This window comes from Biomphalaria glabrata, chromosome 9 (assembly GCF_947242115.1).
Source record: "Biomphalaria glabrata chromosome 9, xgBioGlab47.1, whole genome shotgun sequence".
Lineage (NCBI taxonomy): Eukaryota > Metazoa > Mollusca > Gastropoda > Planorbidae > Biomphalaria > Biomphalaria glabrata.
Window position 1 is genome coordinate 1015032 of NC_074719.1, and position 15661 is coordinate 1030692.

The 15661-nt window shown below is 35.8% G+C and overlaps 1 long non-coding RNA gene across 3 annotated transcripts in view; it reads right to left on the bottom strand.

Annotated features, from left to right (window-relative positions):
* Window positions 1-426: 426 nt before the first annotated feature.
* The window catches only part of LOC129928015 (uncharacterized), a 59059-nt gene continuing 43824 nt past the window's right edge, over window positions 427-15661 (bottom strand). The window contains exons 1-6 of one of the 3 annotated variants that reach the window (XR_008779598.1): window positions 7106-7386; window positions 5838-5976; window positions 5512-5601; window positions 3969-4057; window positions 3349-3489; window positions 427-2617 (exon numbers count right to left, since the gene is read on the bottom strand). This is a non-coding gene — a long non-coding RNA (uncharacterized LOC129928015). Of the gene's footprint in view, window positions 2618-3348; window positions 3490-3968; window positions 4058-5511; window positions 5602-5837; window positions 5977-7105; window positions 7387-15661 lie in introns of those variants that run through there. The other 2 variants (XR_008779599.1, XR_008779600.1) reach the window with 2 other exon arrangements.

Here is a 15661-nt window from a genome sequence, read left to right on the forward strand (position 1 = left end):
CATTCTCAATCTAATCATTGACACTAAGTCATTACCATTCTCAATCTAATCATTGACACTAAGTCATTACCATTCTCAATCTAATCATTGACACTAAGTCATTACCATCCTCAATCTAATCATTGACACTAAGTCATTACTATTCTCAATCTAATCAATGAGGTTAAGATGTTTCCATTCTCAATCTAATCATTGACACTAAGACATTACCATTCTCAATCTAATCATTGACACTAAGACATTACCATTCTCAATCTAATCATTGACACTAAGACATTACCATTCTCAATCTAACCATTTGTACCGTCTTGAATGGTGTGAATGTTGATTGAATGGTATAAGGGCCTCTTCTGGCCTTGATGTAGTGTTCTTGTATTCTTAATTAAACACATCACATATTATGGATAAAATAATTACAAACTCCTCTCTGGCAGACAAATATTTATTACATCAAATAATAGTTCAGAAAGTAGGCAATCTCAGCCATAAAATATCATCGCGAATTATTTCACATCAAATACAAACTACATCCATAGAAAAATGTCCAATTAGGTACTCATATTATTTAATCCAATTTCATAAAACAGAGACACCTCCGTCTCTTGATACATCATGGCGCTAACTTACAAAAAAAAAACGTGGTCGTGTGATCAAAAATGGTACCTCTTTGCTTGACAATGTGTAAGACCCATTTTCACGTGAACTGAAATCATCTCGTCCATCTCACTCTAATCATAGTGTTACACCATTGACACTAAGACATTACCATCCTCAATCTAATGATTGTCTCACTGTTATCATTGGCACTAAGACATTACTATTCTTAATCTAATCAATAACACTAAGACATTACCATTCTCAATCTAATCAGAGACACTAGACATTACCATTCTCACTGTTATCATTGGCACTACGACATTACCATTCTCACTGTTATCATTGACACTAAGACATTACCATTCTCACTGTTATCATTGACACTAAGACATTAACATTCTCAATCTAATCATTAACACTAAGACATTACCATTCTCCATCTAGACAAAATTTACATGGTCACAGTTTAAAAGTGAGTAAAGCAACAAACAACAATTAAATTTAAGAATCTATATTCATTACCCAGCTCAAATACAAACAGATGCTTAGATAATAATAAATAATTAATAATATAAATAAAAAATTAGTATAAAAAATATCAATAGTGCAACAACTTGCATTTTTTTTTGCATTTGCATAGTAACAGAACTGGTATAGAAAAATACAAGACATAAATGTGGGAGCCACCGCTGGGCCAAAGTAAAAACACAGCATATTTGTATTTTTTTAAGCATTGCTCACCCCAGCAGCAGTAAATCTCTACATGGCAAAATAACAAAGCAAAATTTGAGTAATGGTTTAATAATAATAATGATGCTGAAGATAAAGGTTGAGTGCAGTGTTTTCATAAACCCTATTACAACCTACTTTCCTCTATGGCAAAAAGGTGCCTGAGTTAAACTTTATAGTGCTTACAGGGGCACCCCGTTACGCCATCCTTGAAAATACCATTTGGCATGCAGTCGCCCCACATGTGGGATAATTTTCCAACCCATCACAGCTGTTGAATGATAAGTATTTCTTCTATACTACCCACACCAGCCTCCAGCAGAACATTTTTTAAGGTAGTTCTGCCAGCGTATGAAAGTTTGGTGAGAACTACTGCTTGGATATATATATATATATATTTAATTGTGAAACTTGAAAAAACATCTTTTTTGAAACAAAACTAAATATAACTTTTATTACAACATAACACTAACCCTAATACTAACCTAGATGAAATGAAATAAGTCTAGTAGCAATAATATAAAATGGTATTTTAAACAAAATCTAACTCACTACAAAAAACCTGTCTGTACAGTTTCAGATCCCTGGGTAATTTGCATTACACTAGACCATTTTTGTAATTTCACCATCCTCACTGCATATCCACCAACCAATCGCTAATTTCTCAACGTTACCGTTGAAACACCCACACACACACTCCATAACACTGCTATACACATTTTTATGAACATACAAAACATAAACATTGTATAATTATGTCTTTATATAATTTTTGTTTTATAATTATTTTATCTAAGTAATTGACTAAGTAATTGTAATCATCGTCCTAAATATAATTTTGAGATCTTGTTTTCTAGTCTTAACATTACGAAAGATAACAATCTAAAAGGTTAATAGTTATTGAGCTAATATTAGAAAATGGTAAAATAAAAAAATCACTGAATACAATATATATACAGGGTGCGTCAAAAAAATGTATACACACTTTGAACTGTCATAGACAATTTATTTCCCGTTCTACAATGCTAAATTTCAGCACATGGAAAGCTTAATGTCTAATTAGAAAAATAAATGAGAAGGTGGTTCTGTACCACACACAGTACCAGAGTGGCAAGGAATTAACTGCAACATGGCAGACGTGCGTTTGAGTTTTGAAGAGCGGAAGCAGATAATTATCAAAATCATCCAAGCCATAGCTGTCTGCGCCAATAGCTGCAAAGCCAGCTGCTGGAGATGAGGGAATTGTTGCATTGAACAGAACACCATCAAAAGCTCCAAGTGCATTTGTACCCTAAAAAATAAAAATAATTACATCTTATTTATATACCACAGCTTTAATCATTAAAAGATTCTTTCCAAAAAGTTTCAAAGAGAAATGTTTAGGATTCTGAGCAACACAGAGTAAGCTTAGTTTTTTTAAGTATCAGTCTAATTCATTTTACATAATGTTTTCTCAAGCTCAGTTTACTAACAGAAAGTATTTTCATAGGTTAGTTTTAAAATTGCAGGAGATAATAAGAACAGTTTCATTACATTTTTGGTTCTCTGCAGTGGCAATGGACAAAAATATTCACAATGAAAAGCCAATTTCATTCAAGGAATAATTATGTTGGACTAAGTTCAACTCTAATTGCCTTTTTCAACAGCTCTATGTACATAAAAGTTTTGGGAATTCATCTATCAACATGTGACATCAGCATAATGTCATAAACTCTTCTAATAATTTTTTTCATGACATAAGAGATGGCAGATGATATAAAGGTTATCTGTTTCTGTGGCCTACATTTAACAAGGGTGTCATGTGGCCAGCACAATGACCAACCGCCTTTACTTTTCCCCAACTAATATCAGGTACCCATTAGAGCTGTGTGGACTCAGAGGTGCCCAAAGATCCAGAAATTAAAAATCTTAGTCTTCACCAGGATTTGTACCTAGGACCCACGGTTTGGAAGCCAAGCGCTTTACCGTTTAACCATGGCGCCTCCATTTTTAATTATTTTTTTTTTCTCAAAAATTATATACCTTCAAAGTCATCAAGATAAGGCAGACGAAATGGTTGGGAGGGAGGGGGTCAGAATATGATCCTTTTTGTCCAGTAGATATAGTGGTCAGTTTATAGACTTCATCAAGCCCTAACTTGAGAACTGCTTGGTCAGACACAAACTGTGAAAGATGGAATGTGATAATATGAATATATATATATATATGAATACAATATTAAAGTGCTGACTTATTTATTACTAAAGCATCTCCAGATTTTCTTTTGCTAAGTCTTTCTTTTAACCAACTTGTGTGGCACAGCAGTAGGCTCTTTTTTTTTTCATTGCAAGTCTATGGTTATTTTTTTTAAATCTTTTTTGTCTACCAACACTCTTTAAACTATTTCCCAGGTGGATTCCCTTCTTTAAATTTCTGTCTGTTAACATTTCAGCAAAGGTACAAGATATGAATACATTGCTTATGTCCTGAGAATGTTCTGCATTAGACACTTTAGGCCTACTCTGCTACTCTATCACCTAAATAAATTAAGTTATGCTTCTTTTCCTTGCTCTTTGTTTCACTGCCAAGTTTGATACTTAATACAAAAAGAGTCAAAGGAATTCATCAGATTAATTTAATATTTAAAAATAGAATTGACTCACCATTAGCTGTCCCAATGAATGAACCATAATGTCAGGATGACCATTAACCCTATCTTACTGTACCAGACATTCATGCTTGTTAGTTTAGCCTAAAGATAACAATGGTAGTGATATTTAGCTGCAAACATTTTACTAAATTTATATAACTGGTAATAAATTATTGTTAAAACAAAAGAAAGTCCATAGAAAAGAGATACAAATAAAACATAAAACAGTCTAATTTAAAACTAAATAAAATGATTAATTAACACATTCTTTTTAAGACTGGACGGCTGCCTGGTTGTGCAGTATGCACACTGGATTATCTTTCACAATGGTGCCAGGTTCATACTCTGCCAGCTTCTTCTTCTTCTTCATCATTCTCATTGTTATGTTGGAGTGTTCATATGACTAGACCAATACATGAGATGAACTGCGCAGTGGTTTCCAAATCAGGGAGCTCTCCATATAGTTTTCTTTCTATTGGGGTGATTTGGGGCCAATGTCTTATACGGGCCTCTTGGTAGAGAGAGCAGTTTTGGAGGACGTGGTCGGCATTTTCTGGTGATACTCCACATGGGCAGATTTCACTGGTTCCAATTTTGAGCTTCCGGAACATGTGTTGTCGCATTCTGTTGTGTCCGGTCCTGAGTCAAAAGATTAGACGTTGGTCTTGTCGGGATAGCTTATAGTAAACATCATCTTTCTTGTGATTTGGATGGGAGCTCGTCCATTTCTCATTTATTTTATCTACAATTAATTTCTTCAATTCTTCTGGATAGAGTGCAGAGTTTACTTGTGAGTTTGTTCTCCCACTCTTGGCGAGTGTGTCAGCCTTCTCATTTCCTGCTAGTTGTATGTGAGCTGGTATCCATTGAATAACAGTTTTTTTGCTGTTGTTGTTGAGCTTTGTAAGTGCTGTTCTGAGGTTTTTAATATAAGGGGAATCAGAGTTTTGCAAGCTTTGGAGGGTTGTTTTCGCGTCTGTTAGAAAGACAATCTGACTGTGAGGGGAACTTGGATGATTTGCTAGCATGGTAGCAGCTAGTGCTAGTGCTTCCCTTTCTGCTCTGTGACTGTCAGAGAGCTCTCCAGTTGCAATGGATTTTTCTAGTTTTCCTCCATCTGGCCATTCGATAAGTATTCCAGCTCCTCCGTTTGTGGTGGCTTTATGGGATGAGCCATCCGTGTAAACTCTGATCCACTGATTGCTAGGGTAATTGGTATGTAGAAAACAGTTCACTATTTCCTTGAGCTCTGTTGGTCTGTAATCAGATTTTCTTTTTATGTTTTCAATATGGTCCCTTACAGTAGGAAGAGGGCTTTCGTCCCAGGGTGGAGATTCATTATAGTGTATCGAGGATTCCAGAGTAATTTTTTCAAGTTGGTGTTTCTTTTTTAGGTTTAGAACTCTGCCAGCTGACATCAAACTTTTGAATTCATTTGTCAGTAATTATATTTTCTTTTTTTTTTTAAATACAAGCCTCATGCAATAGCAGTCTTTAACTTTTTCTTTATTGTTATAAATTATTTTAAGCAGAAGAATGTAATGAAATATACTTACAAAACTTCCTTTAAGATTTCAAGTTAAAAGTTGTGGGTGAACATCATCCCAGGGTATACCAGGACCTATACAGATAGAGTGGTCATGAGTCTGAAATAGAAATAAAGTGATTGTGTCTGAAAAACTTTTTTCTTTTAGTAATCAGAGTTAATATGTCATCTAGGTATGTCAAATAGATAGGTTTTCCAACCTGTAGGTATGTCTGACAGATATGTCATAAAGAGTCTTACAGTCTAGTAATGTAACATGCTGACAAATTTTTTCTTTAGAATCTTAAGGGGAGGGGAGGGAGGTAAGAAGAGTGCTTTTAAGAAATTATTACTCACTATGGTTTCAATTACAATGGTCAGGTCAGTTCATCAGGGCTGATCAATCCAACATAAGATCCACTATTTGGTAATTTACCTACGCCACTGTCATGCTTTAAATATTTCCAGCCAATAGAAGTAAATTGAGTTGTATGTGCTGAGAAAGGAAAACAAAAAATGTTTCACATATTTTAGTTGTTCCTTCAGAGTTGAAGATAATTTACTTCCTAGTCCTAACTTCCAGCAGGATGACAGCAGGCAGGGTATTAACCCAGGACCATCGAGAAGTCCAAACAATATACCACACGACCAGGTGTAATGTACTAGTTTAGAGAGTAGGTTAGTTTTGTTAGTTAAATATATTGTGTATAGTTTTAGCAACAGTAAAAGTAATGACGTAGTAAGACAAACTAATGACGTGGTAGACTTAGGCGAACAAGAGACCAACATGGCGTTATGTTAGAAGTAGGCTGTGTTTTGAATAGTAGTTGACTAGTAGTTAGATATAGCGACGTTTTAGAAAGACTGGACGGATTTCCCAGTCGTTAATAAAGTCTCATTTTATAGAACTGAATGTTGTTATCAAGTATATCTATTTTGTAATTTTCTGTGGCTAATGTTAAGTAATTATTGATACATAGTCGAAGTCATATTAGATTAGCCCACAACACAGGCAGCCAGCCTGTATGTATTATAAGTGTGATTCAATATGTTATAAATCTATATTTTATATATGTTATAAGTGTGATTCAATTTGTTTAAAACTACAAAATTTTTTTTTTTTAGGTTTACTGTTTTCGACAGTCAAAATAGTGGTTTACATTTTTTTCCCCACCATTTAAGAATTCCGATTACAATATAAAATTTTAAAAAATAGAAAAAAAACACATACACACATACAAAAGATTTGTAAAAAGCCTTGGCAGTCACATCAAACATTTTTTCAAAACCAACAACATGCACATCCTTGATACAAAACACACACACTGGTCATTTTAGTCATATATAAGAGATGTACCTGTTACCAGATGTACCAGTAAGGTTGATTGGCTGTACTGTATACTGTATTGTTAAACATTAAAAGCAAACCATTATGATATATCATATATCCATACAGATCTAGTTTTACTAGAGAAAAGATTTTTTTTCTTGGTATCCTAATTCTTATATAGAGTCTATATAAGATTTCTATAATGTGTCTTCTTTCTACTATAACATGCTCAGTACACTTTTATTGTATAAATACGGTAAGGGTTATATAATTTGGCTCTAAATGAAAGATTTACCTGCTTTCCATATGAAGGGAGGGAGGGGGGCAAACATTATAGTTGCCTGACCAAGGTTCTAATGCAGCCATAAGACCATAATCATCACCATATCTAGTATGACAGTCGACAGTAGAAACTTGCAATTAGATTCCAAGCAATAGTTCTACAAGTATATAGTGAATTTAAGATGTAGACCTAGCACATAAATTATAATTTCCAAAATCTAAACATAATTTTTTTATTGCACAAAGTTATCCAGCTAGAGCTAAATTTTAAAGTAAGAGGCAATTCACAGTTTAAAGTAAAAATATTAATGTCCATCATGCATCAAAACAGAAAAGGAAGCTATCTAATAATGTATTTCGCTTTAAACTATCGAAATCACCAATTTTTTTTTTTTTTTTTAAATATAAAGATAAATTATAAATTCGACCTTTTTGGCTTTGTAGCGAATTTATAACATATCACGATAGTCCCATTCAGTGTTAAATTATAGCTTGCTAGGCAAAATTGGTCTATTTCAGTGATGCCCAAAATACGGCCCGCGGGCCAGATCCGGCTCGTAACGTGGTTATATCCGGCCCGCCGAAACGTTGACACAAAGTGGAGAAAATCCCCTCCAAAAAACAAAAGGTTGAAAAGTGTATCTTTACCTACTTAGGACTCTCATATTTTCTCTGATGTATTGATACCATGACCTTTAACGTTTGTGAACAGAGACTCTGAATGTAGAATCTACCAGGACCAGTGGGCGGATCTTTACTAGTTTGTGGAACTTGATAATAAGCCTACACCTTTGTTTTATAAAGAAAGTGTGGCTGTTTAAAAAACATGTATATCGGCATTATAAACTAATGATGGCGGCATTATGGGTTTTAACCAAAAAAAAAATTGTTGAACTACAACTAGAGATTTGAGGATCGATGTGAATATTAACCAAAAAGAGGCCTACACTGTTGCTAACATTTTAAGTAGACAAGTGAAGTTATTTTCTGAGGCATGATCGTCATATATCGCATGAATGTAGCACTACATCAAAAGGGTCCTGGTAAAATAGTTTCAGAACAATTTCATTTAGTTTTTGTAACTTTTCGGTCATGTGGCCCGCGAGACGTGTGTTGGAAATTAAAATGTCCCGCAAGTCGAATTAGGTTGGGCATCACTGGTCTATTTAAACTATAGCTACAAAGCGCTATAAAGATCAAATCAGACGCCATATTTTTCGCCCATAATGGTATAAAGGAAAGCCTGGAAAGCAGCTGGCAGCTAATTTCCGATGGTAAGAGAACGTTCTCCTTAGAGAACGGCTTTGTATGAATTAGGTGTAGCAAATTATGTAGGTCATAACTGGACCTGCGTGACCATGAAAATTATTGCATTCTTCCGTTCTCTTCGCCTATATTCATGAAATAAGCAAAACCTTTATATTTATTTAAAAAAAAACAACAACCATTCGCTGGACTGTGTTACGATTCATATGTGACCGACATCTGTGAGACTTCTGCTAGACATTCATTTAGATGACTATCCTGATTTGTGAGAAAGATAGTAGGCCTATCCTGATTTTGTGAGAAAGATAAGTACCCCGGTAGCGTGAGTTGCGAGAAAGATAAGTAGTCTGGTTTGTGCGATGTAGGGTTAGGCTTATTGACACTCTTGAATTTCACGTAAATATGTTCAGCAGTTAAATATTTCATAATCTTTCTGAACGAGTTTAGCCTTTATGAGGACTGTGCTAAACAATGTTCCCGTTTTCCTGTGTGTTACGAAGGACGTCTAAGACTAAGACTGCTTAATTGATCCTTACGGAAATATGTTGTGATTACAAGGACTCTTTTCTCATATAAGGACAACACAACAGAAAATACACATAAATACAACAGACACAACACAACGAGTTCATTCAGCGACTACACACAGGTATCTTGGTGCTTTTCATGTTCACTTCTACAAGTGACGAGCTTTCTGATTGGTTGTTTCTGTGTGGCGTCTATTGTTGTGTTTATTTTATGCAAATTTGTAGCTGACCTAATTTAGCATTGGTTGGTATAAGTGTACACAGACACACATTTGCATAGGAGCTAGTATTTGGGTCAATTTCCCCATCTTTGTGAGTTAAGTTGAGTAGGCTGAAAGTTATTTTAAAATGTAATAGAAGTTATTGGGTAAACTTTATCTGGATATATTTGTAGATTGAAGGAAATCTTTTTTTTTTTTAAGGTCTACCCCCTTTACATATAAGTTAGTTTTCCTTATCATAAAGGGAATCCCGGTCATTAGGTGTGTAAGAATCTGAGATTCTTAGAATAGCGATCCAACACAGGACAATACAAATCTTTTAGGGCGTTTGCAGAGAGCCAGTAAGGCTAAAGTGTTTGACCTTTTGGGTGGGCTATGTTTTAGAAAAGGGAAAGTTAGTAATGAATCATTACGTAGTAAAAATGTGTAGTCAGTCTGGTGAAAAGGCGGTAAAGTTTTGTGACCAACCAGGATTCTGTTTTGAGCGATTTCAAGTCAAGTGGTGTGTCAAATATTAGGGGTTATCCCAAATGAACGTCTATTAGAAATTTTTAGGGGATCTTCACATGTAGCGCCCAACAGTGATACAATTGGAGTCGTGTTTGGAGATGAACACAAGCGTGTGTCAGAAGTGGGTAGCGGGGCTCAGAGAGAGCCCCATATATATGACAGGTCTGTAGAAGCGCCTGTAGTTGTGAGAGGGCAATGAAAAAGCAGACATAATTGCCAAAGATAATCAACAAACGAATGAAATTCCTCTCTACCTCTCCAACCAGAAGAAATTAAAAAAAAAAAGATAGAGAGTAGAGCGATATGAGAAATGGACCAACTCTCATTCCAATTACACGAAAACGTTGCCTAATAAAAGCCATCACGACATGATCAACGCATAAATAGGCGAAATACTATGAAACACAGTGGCGTAGCTAGGGTGGGGGGATAATTTGAAAATCCCCCCCGGGCCCCCACTTGAGGGGGAGCCCAAATGAGTGTTTTTTACATTAAGCATTAAATATTATGCAAAATGCTCGGGCCCCCAAAGAGGTCAAGCCCCAGGGCCCCCAAATGATGGAAAATTCCTAGCTACGCCCCTGATGAGACACTCGTCCCGAAAGCTAAAAGTCGGAACAAACAATGTGCCTTTATACATAAAAAGACTGAACCATAATCTTCAAATACAAAAACAAAATTTAATAAATACTCAGAAAGACACAAAGATAAAGGCACATTTCTTGTTCCATATGCAAGGACACATTTGTACAAATGCTCCTTCTTCCCTAGTGCTATTAAAGCATAGAATGAGTTGCCTAAGCTAGCCATGAAAACCAGTGACTTGGCAGAATTTAAGTCATTGGTTAACATGCATGACTGGATGCATGACGCATAGGACGTAATCATCTTCTTTTTTGAAGTAACGTCTGTATTTTATAAGTTAAGTAATATAAGACTAGATTATGCGACCATGTTCTTCAAAGATGCGTACTCTATCAAGAAGCACGAACAAGACTCTGGCCCTGATACCCTCCTGTAGAAGAAACAATGGGAAGAAAAAAGTCTTCCAAAGAAAAATTGGCTGGACAACGTTAAAGAATGGACTTACGTATAACCTCTCTCTTGATATCCTGCTAAGAACAGTTGCTGAGCAATTTTGATACAACTATAAATAGTAAAAATATAAAGGAGGCACGGTGGCGGAATGGTAAAGCGCTTCACTTCCGAACCGAAGATCCCGAGTTCGAATCCTGGTGAAAACTGTTTTTTTTTAAATTTCGGGATCTTTGGGCGCCTTTGAGTCCACCCAGCTGTAATGGGTACCTGACATTAGTTGGGGAAAAGTAAAGATTTCTGGCGTGTTGCCATTCCGGAAGTTTCTCGCTGATGTGGTTAATCAATCCCAGCATACAGTAGTCATTGGCTTGGCTTTCCGTTTAAGTCGATAAAAGGGTCTGGAATGGCGTAAACAAATCGAACATCGAAGTTCCTTGGCAGAGTTTATAATAATAATAATAATAATAATAATAATAATAATAATAATCTTTATTATCCGTAAGGAAATTTGTCTTACAATTTGTGCATTACACCAAACAAAAAACATTATAACTATAAGAAACCAAAGTGTACATTCACACCAGACTCACTCATAATTTACATGTGACAAAGTTTATACCAGATTGTTCTTATTTAATGATTTGATTGCCAGGGGAACAAAAGAGTGTTTGTGTCTGTCTTTGCTATCGGTGTCTTGTATCTCTTTTGTGATGGTAAAAGAGGGCAAGAGAAATCTACAACCACAGTAATTCTATGCTGGAAATGTCGATCACAGTTTTCTGTCGCATATATGGATTAAACCGAACATTTGAATGTAGATCGTAATTTTCAATTAAAACGCTACTATTAAGCCTCCATTTAAAGTACCTCGCCTACATTTAAATACTTGTTATATAGATCGATTCGCAGCCGCTAAAGATACTTTGCTATAATACAGTTTTCCATTATGACAGTTATGGACTGCCCTCTAAAATTGCTTAAAAATGTATAGCCCAATGTGAAGCCATAGGTTTGGCCTTACCATAGGTCTGGCCCCAATATAATGGAACAATAAGCAGGTTAGTGGTGACAGCCTTACGTATATTTTGACTCACCTGATAATGCAATTATTTGTGTCACTTTAAAAACGAAAAAAAAAACAAACAATTCGTCGATTTAGAATATAGCAGAATTTCCGGCTATGGAAAGTCCACGTGGTAAGGTCTGAAGCCTTCGATGGATAGATTTTTAAAATTTATTCTGCTTTGAAATCATATTTCTTTTCACAAGAGAAGTGCCCCACGTGATCAAAGGCTTCTTTGAAAACTCGAGTGAGAATTGTGGCTACAGTTTGTACACAACATTGCAGCAATATTCCATGTAACAGTTCTGTTTATTGACGGACAGAATGTCAGGGCTCTTGAAGTCTCTTCTGCTCCTCAAGGAAGTACGCATGCGACTTGGGCTATTCGGATGGCGTGAGTTGGTTGGGAAAAGTCATTTAGCAAGCGACAGAAGCGGCCTGATAGACAGGTTAACGCTTTCAGATAGATCGCACAGAAAGGTCTTGGAAAAAACGTTTCAAAGTCTGCAATTATTTAAATTATTGTGTAACATTGCAGCAATATTCCATGTAACAGTTCTGTTTATTGACGGACAGAATGTCAGGGCTCTTAAAGTCTCTTCTGCTCCTCAAGGAAGTACGCATGCGACTTGGGCTATTCGGATGGCGTGAGTTGGTTGGGAAAAGTCATTTAGCAAGCGACAGAAGCGGCCTATTCGACAGATTAACGCTTTCAGATAGATCGCACAGAAAGGTCTTGGAAAAAACGTTTCAAAGTCTGCAATTATTTAAATTATTGTGTAACATTGCAGCAATATTCCATGTAACAGTTCTGTTTATTGACGGACAGAATGTCAGGGCTCTTAAAGTCTCTTCTGCTCCTCAAGGAAGTACGCATGCGACTTGGGCTATTCGGATGGCGTGAGTTGGTTGGGAAAAGTCATTTAGCAAGCGACAGAAGCGGCCTATTCGACAGATTAACGCTTTCAGATAGATCGCACAGAAAGGTCTTGGAAAAAACGTTTCAAAGTCTGCAATTATTTAAATTATTGTGTAACATTGCAGCAATATTCCATGTAACAGTTCTGTTTATTGACGGACAGAATGTCAGGGCTCTTGAAGTCTCTTCTGCTCCTCAAGGAAGTACGCATGCGACTTGGGCTATTCGGATGGCGTGAGTTGGTTGGGAAAAAGTCTTTTAGCAAGCGACAGAAGCGGCCTATTCGACAGATTAACGCTTTCAGATAGATCGCACAGAAAGGTCTTGGAAAAACGTTTCAAAGTCTGCAATTATTTAAATTATTGTGTATGTGGCCTACGTTGCAGGTGAATTGTGTGTGTACAATCTGATATAAACTTTGTCACATGTAAATAATGAGTGAGTCTGGTATGAATGTACACTTTGGTTTCTTATAGTTATAATGTTTTTTGTTTGGTGTAATGCACAAACTGTAAGACAAATCTCCATACGGACAATAAAGATTAATATTATTATTATTATTATTATTATTGTAATAAAGCCCAAGTAGTTGAAAGCAATATTCCTCAAAAAATCTAAGCCCATGCATTCTTTTTAAGTCCCATGATTGACATTGGCCCCACCTCGGCTCCCCCAAATATTTGGTCACCTTAGGTTGCCCGAGTCACCCAGGAAAACCAATGACTTGGCAGAATTTTAGTAATTGATTAACATGTATGACTAGATTGACCTAGGAACGAGCTTAGGACGTAATCATCTTCTTTATTTGAAGTACCTTCTGTATTTCATAAGATTAGACCAGGATGGCGGGTGAGAGGTCAATCGGCGGTCAACTTTCCATAGCCAGAAATGTAGTTGACTCGTTTTTAACACACTCACACACACACACAAAGGGGTGTTTGTATCCAGCGGTTTGTGACAGAGAGTACTGTAGACTCTTTTTGTAGAAACTTCAAGTACCTATAACCTCTAAGTCTATTTACATGTAGTAATTAAACACGTCCCATTCCTTTGCATTATCAAACATCAATTATTATAAGGGCAGATAACAATGGATGTATATGGTATGACATAAGCAGGGCCGATTTTGACACACAATCCGCCCTTGGTCCTAGTCCAAACCTCCTGCAGAATGGCAGTGGACGGAAGACAAACTGAAGTACATACAATACATAATCTGAAGTACTGAGCACACTTTGCCAGGTGTTAATGGGCCTGTTGTTTAGAGAGAGAGTAGTCCTTAAGGGACTGCAGGCACGACATGGCCTAAATTGTGCCGATGTGCCTCAAATCAAACAATCAATCAATCAACCAGGTGTTAATGCATGACCGTTCTTACCTAATGCTGCTTGAAGATAAATCTAGTTATACATTTTCTGCCCCTAGAAGCCCCGTACACATTGAAATCTTTAATGAACTTTATGTAATTTATTATTTTTAAAAAGTAGAATCGTGGGGTGGGGGAAGAATTTGAAAATCTCCCCGGGCCCCCACTTGAGGGGGAGCCCAAATGAGTGTTTTTTACATTAAGCATTAAATACTAGGGCGGCGCGATAGGGTTAACTGTGTAGGATCAGCTGACACTTATGACACAGGCCAGTAATACAGTTTAGTGCGCTATTTCGATGGACAAGGGACAGTACTGGTATGAACTTTGCACGGTTCAGTGGAGTCCTCGAGTAAAACGAAGGAGTCCAGGAAGAGATATAGTAGAGTTTAGTACAGGGATGTACAGAGTAGCCTTGTAGTAGTACATTGTGTCGCCAATTGTGTCATATTGGCTGTTCTAATTACTCATTATTAAATACCAGATTATTTAGAGCTCTTGTTGTCAAGGTCTTGGTGTGTCGTGTGGAGCAGTGTTTACAGAAGTGCTGATTAGGAAAGAGAGACTCGTAACAAATATATAACAACCATGCTCAGATTATGAATCAATTTTATTTGAGAAAAAAAACAAACCCATGTTATAAACAATTAAATAATAACAAAGCTTACAACAACAAAAAAAACCTTAATTAAAGCAATAAAATCATTTGCATGACGTAATTAGGACACCGTTAGTGGAGAGAGGAAACAGGCAGAATGCTAGGTCAAGCAGAACTGACCATTTGCTATCAAGCTAAAAACATATATCTATATCTAGATTTACAATCTTTATACAGAAGTTTTGCTTTTTTTTTTTTAAGGAAATTTGCCATCTGTGGAAGGGCGGAGAGAGCACTCTTCAAATGCGCTTTCCCTTGAATTTAATCTCTATGGATTTCCCCCCATAATCGCATTTTCCAATTGTGTTGTTTGTAAAAAAAAAAAAAAAAAAAAAAAAGAATGAGGAGACTGAAAAACAACAAACATAAAACATTCAAATAAAATTCAAATTCAAATAAAGCTATTTTAAAACCAAAAAAAAAATGTAATTAATTTTTAAAAAATCTATTAACTTGATAAAATTATGGACTCCTTTGTTTTCTTCATTAAGCTAAATAGCAAAATCATATTCAAATTACTAATGCAAGATTGTTCTAACAAAAGCAGGTATACCCCCAAGATACTGGAATAGTTTATGGTTAACTCGGTGAACTATGCTGTTTTTTTTTTTTAATACCCATTCAGTGTTTAAATTATAATAAAATATAATAAGTTTTAAATCTTTTTTTTTTAATTATTTATTTAAAGTTTTTAGAAATTCAAATACGGCGCTATTTTACATTTTAAGTTCTACAAAGATCAGGAAATGGCTAGGGATGCTACAACTTCCGGCGACGCGCCCACTTTTTCAATGTCAAAACTATGTTTTCATTTTTTAGAATGTAATACATGATAGGTCTCTGAACTCTGAAGTATGCAAAAATTAAACTCACTAGTTGAATTTTTAACGTTTTAAAATAATATTTAATTGTGATAGAGTGGTCATTATTTTGCTTACGCAGGCCTACAAACAATTAAATAAAATACATTTGGTGTGTGTGTGTGGGGGGGGGGCGAGAGG